The sequence below is a fragment of the Dermacentor albipictus genome, chromosome 7, assembly GCF_038994185.2.
Source record: "Dermacentor albipictus isolate Rhodes 1998 colony chromosome 7, USDA_Dalb.pri_finalv2, whole genome shotgun sequence".
NCBI lineage: Eukaryota > Metazoa > Arthropoda > Arachnida > Ixodida > Ixodidae > Dermacentor > Dermacentor albipictus.
In genome coordinates, this window is record NC_091827.1 from 8,412,141 (window position 1) to 8,434,204 (window position 22,064).

Consider the following 22,064-nt stretch of genomic DNA (forward strand, 5'->3'; position numbering starts at 1 on the left):
TGGAATATGGTTTTCACAACAGCTTTGCAAAACCTTCACTTTCATAGAACAGCGTCCAACACGGTGGCCATGATGGTGAGAAAATAAAAGATAAACTACCAACTTTGCAGCTTTATGACCCCAGTAATTAATAATAATATCAATTCTGCTAACTGCACGTATTAAGGCTCCTAAAGACTACAAAACTGATATATCAGTATATACATGGCATGAGCACACTAACGAAAAAGCACCATGCTCACTCAGCAACCATTGCACATCTAGTACGAAACTGAAAAACTGGACTAATCAGTTATATTCAATCACTCTGAAAAAAAAAGTAGACAAAAATTTATTTGCATGCACCCACAAAAGGTTTTCGCACATGCGTTGTGATCGTGCTTGCCAATATTTCTTTTCAGTTTTTTTTTTCAAAGCCATCAACGCCTCTTGCATCAAAGTGGCAAGAGTAAGACCTGCGATTATTCACTTTGTTATAATACGCGGTTTGCTGGGATACTGCAGGCCTTCTTTTTTTCCTTTGTGTCAGCTACAGTTTTCTTAAAACGACAGCGCAGTAAACGATTGCATTCAATGTCTGTTAGCATAAGTCTGACGCGAAGTATTCTCTTCGTAGTTGTCGCTGATTTATAAGAGGTTAACATATTTTTGTAAGCAATGAACACAGATAAAGTAGCTGCGTTCCAGTACGCAGCAAAGCTAGTAAAGCATATGTAAAGCTAAACGCCAAACTAAGTTCGGCTTTTTATGCTTTAGCAAATATACCAGAGACAAGTAACAACACAAATTATATTCTACCGTGAAGACAGCGAAGCGATAAAAAACACATCATATAGCAGGAATTTCTTCCACCTAGAGTTCACTGAAAAGCAATGGCGACAATGTATGAAAGATATATAGTAACAACAACAAAGATTCATATGAGTTCTTTAAAATTAAATATTTCAAAGGTTGCCATTACAAGGCAGGTGGCGACTAACCCACGAATATCATGCAGTGCGAATTTTGAACAACAAGGAAGTCCTGTCATCCCGTGAAGATAAAAAAAATTCTTAATTTCGTTGCGGCTGTCTGCCGCTGACACCGCCAACGAAGGCGAGCTCACTGAATGGAGGCAAAGATGTAGCGGAGACACCGAAGGGGGCGGGATACAATCATGAGCTCAAGTGCACAAAGATTGTGTCCTCTCGAGCAGCACTTACACAGGTGCAAACTAGTGCGCACGCGTCACTTTTTTTTTCTTCAGGCTACGTACGGAGGACAAAATAACACCAGTTTCTGTCCAGCCGTTAACTTAGTCGTACACTACCGGCGCAGCCCATCGTGACTTTTCTTCGCGAGAGACCACAATTCATCTGCGTAAAACGAAAGCACCAACGCCATACACTCGCGATCATTACAGCTGGAGCGGGATATGAGAGACGCCAGCCGCGAACGGAGGAGACCAATGAGAGCGGCCCCTTCAGTGACGTGTGCACAGGAAACTGATGTCATGCGGACCCGCCCAACCACTTGATGCGTACTCGTACTGGTCTCAGCCAGACAGCTCGTTTCGTACTATCACCTGCTCGCGTCAGCTCTCGCTCGCGCTTATATGGTTTGCTTGATTTAGTCTTGTTCGCGCGTGTCTCGACTGTCATGGTTTGCGATTGTTTTGTAGTCCTATTGTATGCGCGATGCGAATTGTATATTACTTTGTCGAAGCCATGCGGCACAAGTTATTACACTGGAACCTTCGACAAGCCATGTATAAAAGCTGACGCGCTAGATCCGCAGATCGGATTTGCGACGATCGCCGACTCTCAGATTGTTTGCCTCAATATACCATGAAATTAAAACACGTATAGAGCTGCGCTCGAATTTCGCGTTAGGGAGTATCGTGATCGTTGGTGAATGTTTTGTACTCCCTTAGCCTTTTGTTCATAGAGCGCACTCTTTGCCCTACATATCTGTGGCCGCACGTTAGTGGTATTCGGTAGACGACGCCCACGCAGGAATCCACAAATTTCTTTTCATGCTTGACTGTACGGGTCCAGATTCTTTTATTTGAAGGCATCCGTACGCCATCCTGCACATACGTTCGATCTTGCACGGAGCTGATAAAACTACCTCGACACCGTATCGCGACCAGTTTCTTAACTCATGAGAGATGTAGTGCAAATATGGGATTACTGCAGCTAGTTTCTTTTTCCTTTGCCCTTCTGTTCTTTTTCTCGTTCTACTTTTTTTTACTATTTGCAACAACTCTTCGCAAACTGATGAAATGACATACCTCGGGAATTCCGCTGAAAGAAGCCTGTCTTGTTCACCGCCATGTGTGAACAAGTCCTAGTGAACGCTGTGGTAATGGCGGACGAAGCAATAGCTCTCTATTAGTTTGGATAGACTAGAGGCGTAATTAAGAACGGGCTCGACTCGTCGCGGATGGTATCCCCAGCAAACATTTACAGAGGCCAAACAGTCTTATAGGGCAGACAGGGCGCTCTATAAGCAAATGCTTACCCGAATATAACATGACTTAACAAAAGGAAGAACTTCTAACCTAGCGTTGCACTGCAAAGGCAGCGGCTGTTAGCCTTAGTTTGAAGAAGGGTGTTTGCTGGATCGCCATCGTCATAAGGGAACGAGGGAAATTTCAGGCGCATACTATATTAAGAAATATGGCGACAGATGCGTTAGTCAACGATCACTGACTTTACACGATAAAGAGTTCACGCTTTTGAGCCTATGCCAACAATAATCTTGTCTAGTTTTTACTGCTGGTTTATTAACACACCGATCTGACCAGTGTTTCTGATGCAGTGTTTGTTAACCATATTACCTTGCGTGTGTAAGTGTGTGTATTGTGACCAATAAATTCAGTTGGCAGCCAGTGCTTGTGTTTGTTATTCTCTTGCTATTCCTTCGGCCTTTTTACGTTTTTTTCCGCACTTCAGTGCTTCGAGTTGCGGAAATTACTGCTTAAACCAACGCGCTCACATCGGTACACTCTGTAGTGTAGGCTTCACCATTTAACTTGACGACATAGCAGAGAAACCATAACGGGAGGAAATAGGGAGAACAAAAACGAAGAAAAAAGGAGGCCGAACAGCGAAAGCGGCGCTCTATTTAAAATAAAATAAACGCCTTATATATATATATATATATATATATATATATATATATATATATATATATATATATATATATATATATATATATATATATATATATATATATATATATATATATATGAAGAGAGAGAAGGCGGACAAATATTTTCGAACTCCATGGTCTTTCGTTTTGTATGGACTATGCCTAATTTCCCGGCCAGACGGCTTGGCTAAACTACAAATTTCAAGAAAAAGAATTGACGTGTGTATAAAGGTGTCGCTAGAAAGCAATGTCTGGAAAGCACTTCGCCCAGATGCCGTGGCGTAATTTGCTTACAGCATCATCATGTTTGTTGTACTCATGCTTGTTCGCAAGAGAAAACAAAGAAAATGGTATTCCACCCCAGAACCAATCCAAATTTTACGCCTACTTTTCTGACCAACAACTTCCGTAATGCTTGGCTTACTTCCAGTGGTTGTCGGCAGATATGTGTCAGTTCATTATCATAAGCGACGTGGTCTTCGCAGTATTGTCACGTCGTGATCGAGAACATTTTCCGTTTTTCCTACTGCTGGTATTTTAAAGAAATACGCATATTTTTGCGACGTCAGAAAGTTTGAGTCAAACGCCATGCTTGGTGATTGTCTTCTTGGCAAAGCTTGCATTTTCGGACTAATGAAATCAAAGGCAGCTCGCTCCTTGGTACAAATTTAACCTCTAAAAATGCGCAAGTTTGAGTATACCCCCGTAAGCAGAGAGCACCCGACACAATGCAACTTCGAAGACGGCTAGTTAATAGGCACGCCGCTCGACAATTCGGCCAGCGCTGCGGAATTGAAACAATGCCCATTCACGAAAGACACGTACTCAAAAGTTTCGCATGAAATAGCGATCAATACGTGCCTGTACAAAGGGCCTGCTAGAGAGCTTCTGTCGACGCATGCAAATCGCGATCGCAAACATTACGTATTATGCGCGTTTGCTTCCCGACTCATAATGGGCCTGCTCACAATGACGGGATGACTCAGAATCATGTGATTTAAAATGCAGTGCACCTATTGTTGAGAAAGCGCTAAGCTGGTTAAAACCTGCGTGCAAGACCGAGAGTACGTGTACAAACAGTCGCGGCGCTTAGCCTGGGGTAATATGAATAGTCAGCATTGCGTTCCGAACGAACATTTTAATGACGCTCAACTTTCTGCTTTGTGAATCTAAGTTCATTGATATGGTACTCGTGATGAAACATGATCACTCGTTCTACTGAGACCGGCATATTACAATTGTCCAGCGTCACGAACAGAACGGCCTGTGTTATTAGGCAATGCCCTTTTTAGTCTCGTCCTGCATTTTTCAGGTGGTATCCACCATCAATCACCGCGACCCTTCCGTACACCAACCACTGGACTGTCCATTGTGAAACACTAGGCACGCAAACGCACAGATTTATACAGGCTCACAACTTTGCCACCAGCTATTATCCATGCGACTTTCTGTCGATCTTCCTGTTCCAAATATGCAGCTTTAGGACAGGAAGATGAGGATAACATAGAGATAATGAATGAAAGCGTAACTAGGCTGATTTTAGAACCAGCAGTTGAAGTGGGAGGTAAGACACCAAGGGCAGCCAGTAAGTAAGCTCTGCTAAGCGACAAAGGGTCTAATAAACAAGTGACAAAGCACGGAAGTGTCTAAACCAAGAAATCAGATAGAATTACCTGAACTGTCAAAACTGACCAACAAGAAGAAAGTAAGGGATGTTCAAAATTATCCCGTGGGAAACACTGAATAATGGAAAAAATGGCCGCTGCATAAATTCAGTGGGAAGAAAACTTGGCAAGGACAAGGAAAGATGTATGTTCTGAGAGATACGCAGGGTAATGTCATCAGTAATTTTGATGATATAGTAAAAGCAGCAGAATAACACCAGAATAATTCTATACTGGCCTGTACAGCACCCAGAGCAGCCATGGTACCTTCATTTGAAGTAGTGATGAATAGGATACAGAGGCTTCTTCTATAGCTAGCGATGAAGTTAGAAGAGCCCTGCAAGAGATTACCCGGGGAAAAGTGGCAGGAGAAGATGGAATACCAGTCGATTTAATCAGAGATTGAGGAAATATCATGTTTGAGAAGTTTGCGGCCCTTTATACGCAATGCTTCACGACTTCAAAAGTATCAGAGAACTAGAAGAATGACAACATTATACTAATCCACAATAAGGGAGACGTTAAAGAAGTGAAAAATTATAGGCCCTTTAGCTTGGTTTCAGTACTGTATAAAATATACGCCTAGATAACTGCTAATAAAATAAGGGCGACACTTGACTTCGATGAACCAAAAAAAAAGAAAGGCTTACTAAAAGGGGGGGGGGGATATTCTACAATGAATCACATCCATTTCATCGGTCAGGTAATCCAGAAGTCTGCAAAGTACAATCAACCCTTGTATGTGGCCTCCATAGCTTACCAAAAGGCATTTGATTTAGTAGAGATAGCAGTAGTAATGGATGCATGGCGCAGTCAAGGAGTACAGGACGCATACGTGAACATCTTGGTAAATCTCTACGAAGACTCCACAGATAGAATAATTCTTCACAAAAAATGCGGACAGATACTGTAAAAAAGGGTTTAGGCAAGGCGAGGCAATCACTCCAATGATATTTACTACATGCTTAGAAGTATTTAAGCCATTAGACTGGGAAGGATTAGGAGTAAGGATGAACGGCGAATATCTCAGCAACCTTCGGTTTACAGATGACATTGTCCTGTTCAGCAACACTGGGGATGAATTACAGCAATTAATTAATTATGTATTCAATATTTATAATTTATTTATTTCATTTATTAATACAAGTTCTTTCCCCTGTGTGGTCCTTCGTGTCTTTTTTGGCTTTTTATGACATGATTAATAAAAATAGGGTTCCTCGGTTCCGGAACCGGGTTCCTCCTAGTTCAGCTACTGATTGAACTTTACCGAGAGAGTGTAGGACTTGGGTTGAAGATTAATATGTAGAAGTGAAAGGTAATATTCAATGGCTTGGCAAGAGAACAATAATTTATGATCGCCGGTCAGCCTCTAGAATCTGTGCAGGACTATATTTATCTACGTCAGTTACAGGATATGCTGATCATGAGAAGGAAATTGAGAGAAGAAAATAATGTGTTAAGCGGATATGGCAGGCATTACCAAATCATGACTGTGAGCTTACCACTGTCGTTGAAAAGAAATATGTACAATCATTGAATTCTACCGGCTCTAACATATGGGGCAGAAGCTTGGAGGTTGACAAAGAAACTGGAGAGGAAGTTAAGGACCACGGAACGAGGGATGGAACGAAGAATGTTAGGCTGAAGGCAAGGTTGAATCAGTTAGCGCAAGAGAGGGGTAATTGGAGATTGCAAGGAGATAGCGGCCTTCGTCATATAGTGGGTATAAAAATAGACCTATCTATCTATCTATCTATCTATCTATCTATCTATCTATCTATCTATCTATCTATCTATCTATCTATCTATCTATCTATCTATCTATCTATCTATCTATCTATCTATCTATCTATCTATCTATCTATCTATCTATCTATCTATCTATCTATCTATCTATCTATCTATCTATCTATCTATCTATCTATCTATCTATCTATCTATCTATCTATCTATCTATCTATCTATCTATCTATCTATCTATCTATCTATCTATCTATCTATCTATCTATCTATCTATCTATCTATCTATCTATCTATCTATCTATCTATCTATCTATCTATCTATCTATCTATCTATCTATCTATCTATCTATCTATCTATCTATCTATCTATCTATCTATCTATCTATCTATCTATCTATCTATCTATCTATCTATCTATCTATCTATCTATCTATCTATCTATCTAATTTTTTTCAATTACGCATTACCGTAAAATTCAACTGTAACGCATTGATCATTGTTCGCTCAATCACTGAATTTTCGACGATCACAGTGGTGCTTGAGAAAACTCGAATTCAATGGCTAACAAAACCGCTGCCCAATGATCACCAAGTGCGAACAAAATTTCTAAACTCCAGCCAAGCGCAACTCCATCGAAAAAGCCCTCTCAAACAGTAATGGATAGAGCACCGCATTAAACTTGAGCGCTTTCGCCATTAAAATCGCGAGCAACAGAACAGCTCACGGCGTGCTCTCAAGTGGCACCTCTTCTAGAAACACGTGGACGATGCGACGGCAACAGCCGGTACGCCACACGCAAGCCGGATTGTTCTGACAGACGCATTCGTAGCTGCAACACGCTTGCAGCCAAATTGATGGACAGCCCGCTACAAAACGCGCCCGCGTGTCCAAGCCGGTCAAGTCATCGACCTCGTACCTTCAACCTAAAGTACATCGACATTTATGTGACGACAGGTGCATTGAGCGTGTCGGCCGATAGGAAGGCAAGAAGTGGCTTTTTTATTTTTTCAAGCTTCATTTACGCTTTTTCCTCGGAACTAAAGGAAAAGGTGCGTTTTTCCGCACGTTCTTTGGACACGGTTTGCGAAGACAGAGTGCCCTTTCGGCATATCAGCCCGTCACGCTCACTCGAGGTGGCGGGTCGGGGGGGCACTTGAAAGAAGGCGATGAGAGAGCAGCGCTTCAAAACTCTTGGGTTGTCGTCAGTTCGATTTCCTTCTTTGCAGGCGTCAATACAAGTTTCCGTCGGGGAGGAAGGTTCATTGGCAGTGAACGCGCGCGCTTGTCAGTGACGCGTGGCTTCAAGAAGCATGCGTCCCGCGTGAGACGTTTCCTGGTAGTCAGATTCATTTTGGCTGCCTAGGAACATGGCGAAGAAAAGAAAAATGAAAAAGAAGTGAGCTCCACGTGCCAGCAGAAAGATCCGGCTGACGTCTGCCCACGTTCCTCCTCTACTTCGCCCTCCTCGCCGAACCCAAGAAGTAAATATGAAAAGAAACAGGAAACGGCTAAAGAACGCGACAGCATAAGATATCGAGTCTGTCAAGCGAGATAGGAGCAGCGATGAAAATGGCAATGCTATGAACGAATTGTAGCTTAGAGCGTCACTTTTCTCGTGCTGTAGAGGATACGCAATTCGAATACGTTGAGTAGTAAGTAACATCAGTGATGGATGGATGCGAAGCCCAAGTGAAATGAAAATATTGCAAACAAAAGCCAAGCATGGACAGCGATAAAAGGCTTGGCGTTGTGCTCCAGCTACTCGGACGGTTCTAACGACACGACATACCGGCGTCGCGCAGCGCGCGAGGCTAATGCACACCCGCGGCTGAAACAGCGCGCTCGCTGCCAACACGCGTCTCGCGATGATGAGGAGCGCAGTCGGCGGCGTTGCCGGCGGTGCGCTTTCATTGTGCGCACCAGATGAGATCGCCTCCAGTTTGTCAGCTCTCCATAGAAACGGAGCGCCGGACGCTGGCGTAAAAATAAAAGTTTTCTCTCTCTCTCTCTCTCTCTTTAGAAACGGTTTCAGTCTGACGTTTACTCCTCGTTCTGCTCCGACGATGTTTGCACATAAGTAGCAGGAACGTTGGCGTGCCTGTGTACAGCGCTTAAGGCATGACGCCAAGCTGAAATGCAGTTTTTATTTGAAAGGTCGAGTTTTATTTTTGTGCCTAATGAGCTGTGCGAATCGTCGGACAACATTTTACAAAAAACAAATTGTGTTCCTGCGCTGTTTCTTCGGAAATATACAGTGAAATTTGTAACCACAACCGATGTCTGTGAAAATGAAACTGAAAGTTAGGTTGATTTGTGGCATAGGAATACCCAAATTTAATATTTCATCCGTTTTAAGCGCTAGTATTCAGTTCTACGTAAAGCAGATAACCCGGTGCACCACAAGAGTTACAGAATGGGTGCCAAGGGAAGGGAAGTACTGTCGAGGACGGCAGAAATCTATGTGGGGTTATAAAATTAGGGAATTTGCAGGCGCAAGTTGAAATCAGCTAGCGCAAGACAGGGGTAATTAGAGCTCGCGGGGAGAGGCCTTCGTCCTGCAGTGGGCATAAAAAATAGGCTGCTGCTGATGATGATTCATTTCGAAGAAGTAATGTGGCCTTAAAAGCATTTGCAGCTTCTTTCCATCCGCGTTAAACATACGCTCTCATGCGGGAGCCGCAGTACAAGCCTGAAACAAGTTTACACTATCCAGCCTTATTGCGCTTTTAAAGAACAGCGCATTACTTCTCTTTGTTATGTTTACACGCTGCAGTTTTCTCATTGACAGTAGTAGCTACAGTACGGTGAAGTTCAGAGCACCAAGGCGAGGAAAATGAAAGTTTGCCGGGGAGCAGTACACCTTAGTCAGAGTGCGCAAAGAAACCAATGACAGGAGTGCACCAAGAAGTGTGTTAAAACTTACTATGTGCAGGATGGCTGCAGTATGCTGGAGTCCAGCTCTGCACTGGAAGGGAACAATCATAGACTCTGACATTCTGTCAAATGTTGTCTTGCCCTGAATGAGTGCTTGTTATGAAATGGTAAAGGGCGACGAAAGACACCTATGTGTGACAACAAATTTTCCATATCTGATGCTCTTCGACGCAATTTTAGTAGAGGCGCATTTGATAGGCTGAAACCTGTTAGAACAGAACCTGGCCTTTGCCCAATAAAAGATTGTCTTACAATTCACCAGCCGTCAATGGGAATGTCTGCCGTTACAGTACTGATGCTGTGAATAAAGCCTGAAAATAATATTTGGTGCCCCATGACAAAATTAGACAAAAGCAAGGCTTAGGAGGAGACGAGATACGAATTTCGTGAACTTTACCATTTGTGAATGTTTGTGTTGAAAATATTTCTGATGTGTATCGCAGGACATAACATTTCGCTGTTCTTTGATAATTCAAGTATAACTCTCTTTTAAATAAAGCTTCTTAAATGAACTCTGTACACTTATTTCTTACATAGTTGACTGCGCAATGGACCTCCAAAAATAAAAACGTACGACAACTTTCGATATGGCTTTATTGAGTAGCAAGGTGTACTTGTCAGAAGAGCAAATTTTATGCTGTTATTTCATCATTACGTTGACAGGTTTATTTAGATCTTATTAGTTTTGATTCATTGAAAAGATCAATGTCTCTCCTATGTGACTGCCAAAAATTATTTTGTTAATGTGAGCTAAACCTAGGTTACAAATCCTGGCATGATACTAATCATACTTTTTAACAATAGTTTGCATGAATAATTACCAAAAATGTTTGCGCGTGGTATAACACTACAAGCTGCTTAGAACAACGTGATTTAAAGCTGACTAAACGTCCGAATTCTTACTCTTCTAAAAAAAAAAAACTTCTTTTTGTGAATTTGGCATCATACCTTAATGCCGGCAGGGGAAAGTAAAGCACTAGCGTTGTGCATCTGTATTTTTGGTGGTTTCTCTCTCCATTAAAGCTTACATTTCAGATGTATAGTTACCGAGTGCTTCACAGCGTCATTTATCAGTTGAGGTAAGCTGGGAAGCATCTCAACCTTTCTAACCATTTTCTCACTCTGCCGTGCGTTTTGCCAGAGGAGCGCTATTAGTTATTACTGTACTGGAATTTTCGTGCCGCTTACCTCTTTGGAATGATTTGTTGTTGCTGCTGCTGCTGCCGCGGTCTGGTTCTTCATTACTTGCTCGTTTCTGTTGCTTTTTGCGCAGGGCGCCTGGTATAATGGTCCTGAAAATGAGAGCACCACTGCTCGTAATTCTTTTTCGAGTGTTATATGCAAGTCCACATTTCTTTTTGCTAGTCTGTTTGAATGAAGTACAGTTTTGACTAGAAGAAAAACAAAGCACGAAAGGAGGAAAGAAAATAGAAAAGAAATGAAGGAAGGAAGAAGAAAAAGAAAGCAAGGAAAGAAGGAAAGATACAGAAAACGAGGAGAAATATATAAAGAAAGAATGGAAAACGGCAGAAAAAGAGAAAAAAATAAAGTAAAAGAAGTAAAAAAAGGAAGCAAATAGGCAGAAAGTTTGCTGCGAGAATGTTTCACTTGCGGCAATGTCGCTTTGTTTCAAACCCCTTGAAGCTTGAGTTTGGCAGTCGCGAATGAATGCGTCGGAAATTGCCCTCAAGCTGTCACGGTTTGACCATGCGAGCACAGTTATCACTTCGCGCTGCCTTATTAAGGACGCCGATAATTGCGGTTCCGAATGCGCGCTGGCCCAGTATCAATACCGAATGGCTCGAGGCTTTTCAGAAAGCTTGTGGACAGGGGCTTGACGAGAACCTCTTTGAACGGAGATTGCCGAAGCGAAATCAAACAGGGACAGTAAATTGAGGAGCTGTTTGGTGAATATCTGCGGAGGGTAGCTCCTTTCATTCGGGGTGGTGAGAGAAAAACGGAAAGCCTTTCAATACTATATGACAGGAAATATGCGCAGAGCTGATTGCACGCCAGCAGATAACGAACATTTCCGTGAGATTCAGTGCAAATGCACTGAATTGAGATATGCACTGAAACGAGATAATGTGGACCAGAATTGGGGAGCTCCCATATGCAACAGCCAATACGTATGTGTTATACACCATAAGTACCATAGACTTCACACGTGGCCTATAACGCTCAGCAAGCTGAACACAGTACATTGTGCCGGAAATACCGCACTGTATTTATTCCCTATTTCTGAATTTGTTCTTCGACTACCTCTACACTTCTCTACATTCGTGATTGTTACGTGCTTTGTATATAGTCCACTATTTTTTGAATTCCTTGTTTTCTTAGGGTGAATATTTATGCGTATATTCTACCTGGTATCTTGTCAAGCTCAGTGCAATGCTCATCGATTAAAGACAACGAATGGCTTGTTGAACAGTGTACGTGTGCATATTTTTCTTTGCTCATTTTGTAATGTGTTTTGCGGATATTCATTGGACGAACAAATGTTTCGGAAAAGCCTACGATGAATGTTACCAACATTTCCAATATCATTAAATAAATAAGTAAATTGATCATTCGATGCGGTCTGTCGACTCACAGACTCACAGTCTGTCGTCTTGCGTCCTGGTCTGCTTTGCCGTTCGCCTTGCCCCGTTTGCCGGTCTTGCGCTTGTTTTCCAGATGACTGCGCTCTGAAGATTGTCTCTACAGATATCTGGCATTCTTAAGCTCGGACAAAAGGCGGCACGCAGACGGAGAAAATAATGGTAAGTGCCGCAAGGCCACAGACGCTTTTCACAGACCAACCTGTCGACTAGAAAGGAGATGCTCCTCTTGCGCCCAGCCATTTCTTGCCTCAAGACCTCTCGCATTACCTCAGGAACGGTTCGGTGCGACCGTGATCAAATAGGGAGAGTATGAAAGAACACCCCTGTACTTAGATTTAAGTGCTTCGTCAAGAATTCTAAGAAGTGCTGCTGAAGTAATTAAATCAGGCTGACAAAATATTTCACTTGCATGTCCTGTGTTGCAATAAAGAATAAAAAAAATAAAGAAACAAAAGGTTAAAGTGTATCTGGAGACGCGCAATAACCCGCTTCATAGCTCGTGGGTAGCCTTCGGACATTAATTCGCGTAATTTGGCTGATGTGATTTCCTGCCTGAAAATAATGTGCACTGTGCATTGACGGTGCACGGTTGCGCTGCCACTCTCGCACAACTGCTGCTTAAAATAATTGTGTTTGCGGTGAATCCGCTCTGTCATATGCCCAAACACAAGTACAACACAACGGTAGATTAATCAAGTTAACTCAGCGTGAACATGTATAGCGTGGACAGCACTGCTAGGTAGCAACCTTACCTGTTCGCACTCTTAGTACAGACCTGAATGGGGTCAGCGTACAAAAATGTGCCAAACGCAATTTGCTAAATGTATGTTCATACATACAGTACTAAGGCTGCTTCCTGGTTAGTAGACTGACTTTTTGTTTCTGGTCAGGGGACTGGTTAGTTTGTAAGAAAAACGGAGAAACACTGAAAAATGATGCACCACTCACGACCGCTCGTGAAAGTCGTCTTCTTTGTTTGGCTGTAGATTCCATGCTGTTATGAGTTCTTCATCCTTGTTTCTTAGCGGCAGAATCCAAGAATAAAGTATCGCCCCACCATCTACCTCGAACAAAAGCTTTGCTCTAGTGGAATGTGTTTATCATTATTTTTGATGAAATGCAAATTCAAAACATTGTGGTAGCCAGATAACTCGCCAGAATGAGTGGGCCACTCGCTGACACTCGTGAACTCCTTTCGTCCAACCACCTTCTTTTATGGGATACCAGCTATTTCTGTAACGCACACATAGGCCGTATCCTCTAAGGGGTATATCACCCCAGCATGGAACAACTGAGTTTTTGCCGTTATCAATGTACAACTTTGTTTAAATTCATCGCATTATATCAATAACTTCTCTTACAGCACTTCTGTGCTTTCTGAAAACGTCTGGCTTGAGCGAGCGCTTTTGACTCTGTAGTGCTTTTCGTGGACACCTCTCTCTCCCAATCTCTCTCTTTATCTCCCTTCTTTCTATTCCCCGACTCCCTTCTCCCAGCGCAAGGTAGCCAACCACACTTTTGACTGGTTAACATCTCTGCCTTCCTTTTCTCTTTCTTTCTTTCTTTCTTTCTCTCTCTCTCTCTCTGTCTTACAGCTTCACGACTGTGTGTAATCTGTCAGGGAACAAAGTTGCGAAGAAGTTGGGTGCCTTCGGGCACACTGGGTTTTCAAGCGTCGCCTTCGGTGCAGATAACGTCGCGATAAATATTTTTATTGTTTCTCTCTTGATGAAAAGTTGCTTAACTGCATCGGCAGCACGAACTATATCACTCGACCGAAAGGAGGTACTATAAGAAATGAAGTGATGCAATGTAGAGACCAAGAAAAATAAAGAAAGTTTTATAAAGTTTTTTTCGAGCGACGAGACATTGAGTTAATTGCTCACTTCGCGGGGCGTCGACCACTACCGTATGGAAAGTATTAAGAATGATACTCCAGTTTCTCGACGACATATACGAAAGAAGCTTTGACACAGAATGAAAACAACGGCAGAGAGAAGGTTGGAAGTGGAGTTTTTGAAACACTCAGCAGGGTACTACGTCTCCAGAGAAATCACTGACCGATGCTTCGTGATTCACCAAGGGAGAAAAAAGGAAATTCCTAGTTCTTCAGAGTCCCATGGCGCGCAGAACGAAAATTTCACGGTGGATGTTGGAAACAAAAGAAACAATGGAGGAAGGACGAAAAGAGAGAGATAAAATGGCAGGGGTCATGTTGAAGCGCTTTGGAGAACAAAGTGAAGCTTCGTATCAGCGGCTCGCTTGTCATGAAGAACTTAAGCCTGTGGAACCGCCGTCCTAGAGAACACAAGGCTTTTATCGCTCCAAATTAACAAACTTGCGAGATTGCGATATTTTCGGTTACCGGGCAAGTCACGCACACAAAGGATCACATGGGAGCAGTCGGCTCGAGGACAACAAGAACTTCGAGGCATACAACAATAAGAAAACCTATGTGTGAAGTGTAGCCGAGCACGTAAGCAGCAAAACGAAATATCGCAAAACGAAATATCGCAAAACGAAAATCCCCGAAAACACAGCAGACCCTTGCAAATTGTGTTTGCATTGTCAAGCGAGGAAGCGCGGTTTTAATTTCCGGTGTCTGGAACGCGAACTGTGTCAACTCGAATGCGAAGATACCTTCTTATGTTTTTCGTAGCAGTGGGCGAGCCCTTAAGTTTTGCTGACGCCTTACCGAGCTGGCACCACGGACCACTAGAAAGACGGAAAGTGCGGTGTAAATTAACTGTGTGTCCTATTCCGGTGCTGCAAGCCTCAAGCTGACGTAGTTTACAGAACAGCGATGTCTGTATTTGGCGCAATGTTGTGCACTTTTGACGTTGTAAGGCTTTACGTATAATTTACACAGCGCTTGCGAAGTTTACGACATGGCAATTATGAACAGCTGGTATCACAAATCAACGAAACCTGCTATTGCGCTTCAGAAGGAGGACATGATATCATATTTCAGTGGCTGCCGGGACATTGTGGCGTCGTTGGTAATCACCTCGCCGATGACGCTGCCCGACGTGTCCAGGCTGGCGTACCGACACTCCTTATACCTTTATCGAGATTCAACGCTGCAAAAGAGCTTCGCAGTCTCGCTAGTATTATGACGTTAGGTTACTGTCATACACCACAGAACTCTAAGTGTCGTTTATACAGCCTCGACCCATCAATGAAACTTAAATTACCACCGAACCTTTCACGACGTGACGCAACATTGCTGTGTCGGCTGTGGGTAGGAGTAGCATTCGCCAACTCCTACAGCTATCGTATCGGAATGGCGGATTCACCAATGTGCGCTAAGTGCAAGCGTGAAGAGACCATCAGTCATCTTCTGTGCCACTATTCTCGCTTCGATAATCAACGTGAGACTCTCCAGTGTGCCTTGAATAGACTGCCATTTACGGAAGATAAGATCTTGGGAGCCCGGCCTCACAGTTAATTAGCCCAGAAAGCAGTTCGAACGCTTTTTCACTACCTGAAGGCAACAGAATGGAGAGCACGACTATAGACATCCTACACCAAAGTTTTATCTCTCTCTCTTTGACTCCCCATTCCCCTCCCCACGTGTAGGGTAGTAAACTGGACTCAGTCTGCTTAACTTCCCTTCCTTTCTTTCTTCTCTCTCTCTCTCTCTCTCTCTCTCTCTCCACTATGCTTAGTGGAGTAGTTTGCTGGGCCAGTTGGTGCATGATGAACATATAACGGTTTCCAGCAAGTACAGACGCAAGCACATGAAGTAGAAATGGACAGGACAACACTGGACTTACAACTGAAGTTTATTGTGAATACATTCCACAAATCTCCGCCATGTATGCGTATACACATAAGAATAATAACCTGGTTTGTAGTCAAAAGATATACACGTACACAAAAGCCAATTTACACCCCTTCCCGACAAAGGTAACAACACTTGGATTGACATGATAAATTTAGAAATTGGAGTTCTTTATCATTGCTATGAACCGAAGGTTCACTCACACATCTATGCGCGCCCAACTTTTTCATGTGGGACGCTTCGCTAATTTCTCTTTCCAGTTTATTGCGCTCTCTTCCCACTATCGATGCACTATCAAAAACTGGTCGGCAATCGTGCTTTTTGCAATGCAATGGCAAGTTCCCTCCTGTACCTGTAGGTAGCAAATAGCGATGCTCACGCATGCGGTCATTAATGCAACGAATTTCGAAAGCCTGTCTAGAAGCATTCAAGGGAACCATTATCCTGTGTGTTTGTTGCTTTCTGTAAAAAATATTCTATGTTGTATTTTTGTAGCGCTTGACACACAAATCACACCGCTTGGTATTTAGGCTTCTTCCTACTCCCAGCTGTTGTGCGTTCGGCACGCTTTACAGGGGAACAAAAATTGTTTGAAGGCGGAGATGAAGGTTCAGCCGCATAAAACATAGAAGCAGATTTATACATAGACGACAATGTTAAACAATGTAAAAGTGTATAGCTTAGGCTTAGTTACGTTATGCGTAAACAGTAGTATGGTGCTTTCTTTATACCTACAGACCTCTCGTCCTTACGCGTGGTAGTCGTGATGATGCGACTGGCGCGGTTTCAGTTCCAGCGCGTTTGCGCGAGTCATTGATCCCACTGCAACAATTTTGATCCCATTGCCCGGGCACATAGCCAAAGCGTTTCGGTACATATTTTGTATGCAGGTTAATGCGGGCAGATCTAGTCTCCTAGCCACAGGTAAGGCTGCGCGTGTACTAGAGGGCTGTCGTTGGCTGGAGAAGTGGGGGAGGGGGGGGTCAAGAGACATAACCGTTAATTCCATTTAGATTCCCATTCTGAGGCGCAAGCGACCTAAAGTGGCCTACATGCGAAGGTGCTTTTGAAGTCCTTCCGTCCGAACATCGGCCAATGTCGAGCGCCCGTTATTGCGATGTGCAAGAAGCGTCTCGTAACTCCGTCTGAGAAGTGAGACTTACGTGGTAAACAATTAAGACGCATACGCGTGATAAGGATGTAGACTGCGGTAATAAAGCGATCATCGCGTTGAGCTAAATTGACGCTCGGACGCAGTGAGACGAAACGCCTAAAATACATCAGGAATGCGCGTTCCGCGTGGTCACCGCTTCACGCCGCCTGTAGCAGTGCAGAACCAGCGTCGAGTGAGGAAAGGAAAGGCTCGGTGCTTAGCGGCTGCGTGTGGTGAACGAGGGCGTTCGCACGACACTGCTGGAGAACACGAAAGCTGGCGATTATTTACAGTTGGGTAAATGACTAGCGGTAGATGAAGAGTGCCAAGGCGACAAAGATTGAACAAGCGTAGAGTTATCAAAATAGCAGAAGCAGACAGAGCACACTGTTGAGTGCCAGCAGAATGCTGCGTTGGCCGTTTATTGCCTCCTCTCCGCGTTCCTGGGCACACTAGGTAATAGCACCAGCAAAAGGAGAGAGAGAGAGAGCGATAGAGCGCGGAGAGCCTCTCCTGAATGGCTGGGTCGTGTGCCGAGCAAAAGGAACGCCCAGCCATAACGGGGCGTCACTGGGCCCCTCGCTTGCAGTGTCCATCGCCGGAAAGCAGTTTTCTCGCGAGCGAGCCACTCTTCTTCTTTGGTTGGGGAAACAAACTGCGTCCTCGTCATCGGCGCCTCATCTTAACGGCCTTCCCGTATAGGGCACCCCAAAGGGAAAATGAGTTGGATGCGCAGGGAGAAGGGGGAGGGCGAGCTGGTTGCTGGGAAATGCCTTTGAGTGGAAACACAGCAATTTGCCGCCGCCCCCACTGCCGGCACTGCCCGCACCAGCAGTCGTATATACCACGCACGGTACGAAGCAACGAGATTGCCTGTGTGACAAAATGTGCTCTCTTCGCGGTGGGTTGCTTATCCCGAGGCCTCCCGCAGCAAGCCTCCTTCTTCTGTATACCGTCGGCTCCCATCGAGCGATGGCGGGCTGTAGGCATTCGTAGTTTGTTGGATAAAGTGTAGTCCATGCAATATACAAGGAATAGAAAACGGCAAACGATAAGCGGGACGAAAACGAAGACATGAAAAGGAGGCGCCTTACAACTGACAAGGATCACTGTTTCATGAAATTCCCCCATACTTTCAAGAAACTGTGATGCAAAGAGCATGATCGTACGCAGGAAAAAATTTATTGTCGTCGCCTCTTTTGCTTCTGAAGCTAACCATGCTTTCATCATGTCTGCCGGAGATATGAAGGTTTTTTCGTGTTCGGAAATGTTGCTTCGGGCCTGTCTGAGAGTGCTGAATTAATAGTAATTTGCTTAGCGTGAGTCAAAACTTTCTACCCTAACTATGTTTTTCCTGTTCCCTCTGCTGATATAGCTGTTCACTCTGTTCACAGTTTCTGGGTGACGCTGCCATATCTACGTTGCAGTACAGCTTGTAGAAATGCTACTCGGCTTCGAGCCCAGGCAGCATATCTCCCGAAAGCTCATTGTTCTGTCATGGTCAAAGAAATCGGAAATAATTTATTAATGTTTGCCACTGTTCGCAGGAAGTGTTCTAACGTAGCTTTGCAACGCAGTCAATAAATTAGGTAATGTGGCTTGCTGGAATATACTAAAAAATATATACCTGATCCGAATGAATGTAGTAGGAGCGTAAAAATGCAATACAATATATCATCGCTCGTCAAAATTCATATCTGTTCTGCGATACCACAGCACCCACTAAGCACCATTGCTCTTCTTTCGCACAAAGAAACAAAGGGTTGAAGTTTCCTTCATTCTGCATTAACTTAGCAGCACAATCAGCATCTGCATAGCACATAATATAGTAAGAAGTACCTGAACAGGAAGAAATGTAGAAACATGTGATAGCCAAGTAATACTGTCGTAGAGAAAAGGGGTACAAGGCATTTACTTTAAAATTATATAAGGCCTCACGAAGCACAGTATGTTGCTTTTACAAAACTACTTGTTAAGAGCAATCACTGAAGTGGCTCCAGAAGTAAGAGGCATATTACGTTGGATAACGGCTGCCCCAGTTGTCCTTGATTTAGTTTGCATCCTCCTAACATTGTTTTGCTTTGCTCTTCAGTGCTGGTAGGCAGTGGCGACAACACAGAGCATCGTTTGGGTGACAGAGATCTATAATACGGTAAACGGCCATTAGGGAGATTATTGTGGAGGATAGAGCGATTCACTTTATTGTGGAGACACTGCTTGAAGCTGACGACAAAAGGTAAAAAAAAATGCACCACAAACCCTGACTTTCGCTTTGCTCAGTTATTCCAGAGCGGGCTAGATATAGCAGAAGGTTCCTGATGAACAATTTCTCTAAGTTTACATCCTATAATTAACGACGATAACCACTGGTGTTCAGTGCATGATAACCGATCACAAATCAGAACCATGCAATGAGATGAACTGGCAAATTAGGAGGAAAAATAGAACAAGCGATTAAAGCAAGTGCAACTGACCACCTCATAAATACGTTTCACAGGTGAGCTGCTTTATGAGGCTCTCGTTGCAACTATGCCACTAAAGCCATACAGAGGCACACACTCTTATTTAGTTTGTCTTAAGAAATAGGCAAAGGAGAGGCATATACAATTATAATTTTGTGCATATGTTCCTAAGATAACTTTGGCCCCGTGCTAGATGAAACGCACTGTTCAAACAGCGGGCCAGTGGGTGGCTAAAGTTTTGACCAAATAAAAGGTGTCAGACCACATCCAAATTGCGGTATGCTAAACGGTCTGTGAATAAATTGGTCTTACTATGACTGTTACACCATTGCAGTGTTACGGCTTTTCCTACGTATTTCAGAAAGAATCCCTGCCCGGATATTGTTCCATGGAACTTTGGCATCTTGAAACAAATCGACCGTCTTAGAGATACCGTGAGAGAGATTCGTTTTCAGAAATCCCTTTGCACATGTTCTCTCTTTTCATTATTTGTTTATTGTTATGAGTTCAACTGTACGCAAGAGTACGGTCTACATTGCAAGCCAGCAGTCAAGACATGAATAGTGCGAAGAGAAAACAATTGCACTTCTAAGTACACGGGAAGATACCGCCTTGCTGAAAGATCATTAAACAAATATTGCAGAAATGGGTTGGTCGTACCTAAATTTTGATCTCGAGAACTGATATATGAGCTTCCAAGGAGCACAGCGGTCTTTGTCTAACCTACAAATGCGCTTGATATGAGAAGCATACAGTAACATGCAACCATAATTTGTGCTACCATTGCCATGGTTGGAAGCCATCTCTACGTGTCATATGTTAAGTTTAGAGCTTGCTTCAGACGTGCTTTGAATGAGAGAAATTGCTGAAATACTGCAAGGTCATAGGTTGGACCCGCTCGTAAAAAGAATCAAGGCAGAAAAACACAAGAAAGCTTGATTGATTCAGCAGGTGACAGATAGATAGATAGATGATTTATTTCATTAATTGATTCGTTGTTTAACCGTATGACTGATTTAGCAAATACAACACCCGATATGAGAGAGAGAGAGAGAGAGAGAGAGAGAGAGAGAGAGAGAGAGAGAGAACAACTTTATTGAAAATGCCTGCAGAATCGGTCAGGCTTCCTCCACGCAGGGAGGACAAGCTTTAACCGCGATGCGGCCACTGCGTCAGTCTCGTGCATTGTGCTCCTCGAGGTCTTGGTTCCTCGCTACTTCTGCGGGTCCGAGAGGGCCGCCGCCCCCTTCCTGGGGGTGCCGCCCCCCTTCTCCTCGGTTTCGCGCGGTCGCTGCCTCTCTAGCGCTGCCGAGACCTGCTGGACGGCATTGAGTTGTGTCTCTTGATCATAGCTCCTCGTTGCAGCCTCTAGATTCGGCGGGATCGTCGTCTTCTCGCTGCCTTCTCACGGATTTACGCTACAGTCCCAAAGGATGTGAGCCGCAGTGGCTCTCTCCTTCGCGCACAGTCTACACACGTCACTCGCGTACACGCTCGGACACACGTGCATGGCTAGCACCGGGGTGAGCAGGGGCCCCGTCTGTAACTGTCTGTATAACACTGCCTCCTTCCGGGTAAGCTCCGGGTGAGGTGGCGGCATAGTCTGTCTGTTCATCTGTTCAGTCTGTACCACTTCACTATTTCGTTGAAGGTGGTCATCTTGTCGTTGGCACTGCACCGCGACCAACACTCCGAGTCGGCCGTGCTTGCAGCTGCGCGGTTGGTTATCTCTCGCGCGGCCGAGTTGGCCGTCTCGTTGTGGTTCACGTTCCTGCGTTCCGACACGTCACCGACCCGATATCCGGGCTCTGTGTAGGACACCTGATTGCATTGATCACATTTGTTTATTTACCATACAAGGGTGTGTTTTCCTACCCCTGTCACTACCGCCGTAGTAGCGTAACTGCAATGGCGTTGCGTTGCTAAGCCCGAGGGCGTGGGATAATATCCGGGCCGCGGATAAATGGCCAAATTTTGATGGGAACGAAGTGCAAAAACGCGCCTTGTAGCATGCATTGCGTGCACGCTAAATAATCACAGTTAGTCGAAATTATTTGACAGTGCCCAACCACGGCGGGCTAAATAATATTATCGTGGTTTAGGCAAGTTAAACACCAGAATTTATATTTTGATACCTGTGCCGGTAAGATTCCAGATCGAGACCTCTTGCTCAACACCAGAATGCCACAGTCACTGAGCTGCAACGGCGGTCAGCAATAGAAAGCAAGCATAAAGAAAAAAGCCATGGAAGACAGCGGGGAAAACAGAGTCAAGCAAAGGAAAGGAAAAGGAAGAAAGGAAATATTAGGTGGAGAAGTACCCGAAGCAGAAGGGCCCCAAAGGACCCTGAAAGCACTCGTTTCCCGATAAGGGGCGGTGAAGAAGTGGCTCGCTCTTGCTCCTACGTGACCTGACAAGAAAGTCGCGGCGAGCCTTTGTCTTACTACCAAGAAGGTCGGCAGTGGAAGTCGGATCGGAACACGGGACGGCTTCCAAGAGAAATCATTGCTCGTTAAGCGGAAGTTAGGTTCCTCTAAGAGGTTCGTGAGGAGGTGAACCAGCTTCGTCGATAAATGGCCAAGTAGT

At 44.1% G+C, this 22,064-nt stretch overlaps 1 long non-coding RNA gene across 1 annotated transcript in view; it reads left to right on the forward strand.

Annotated features, from left to right (window-relative positions):
* The window catches only part of LOC139047679 (uncharacterized), a 149,136-nt gene that overhangs the window by 126,357 nt on the left and 715 nt on the right, over positions 1-22,064 (forward strand). The window lies entirely within an intron of this gene.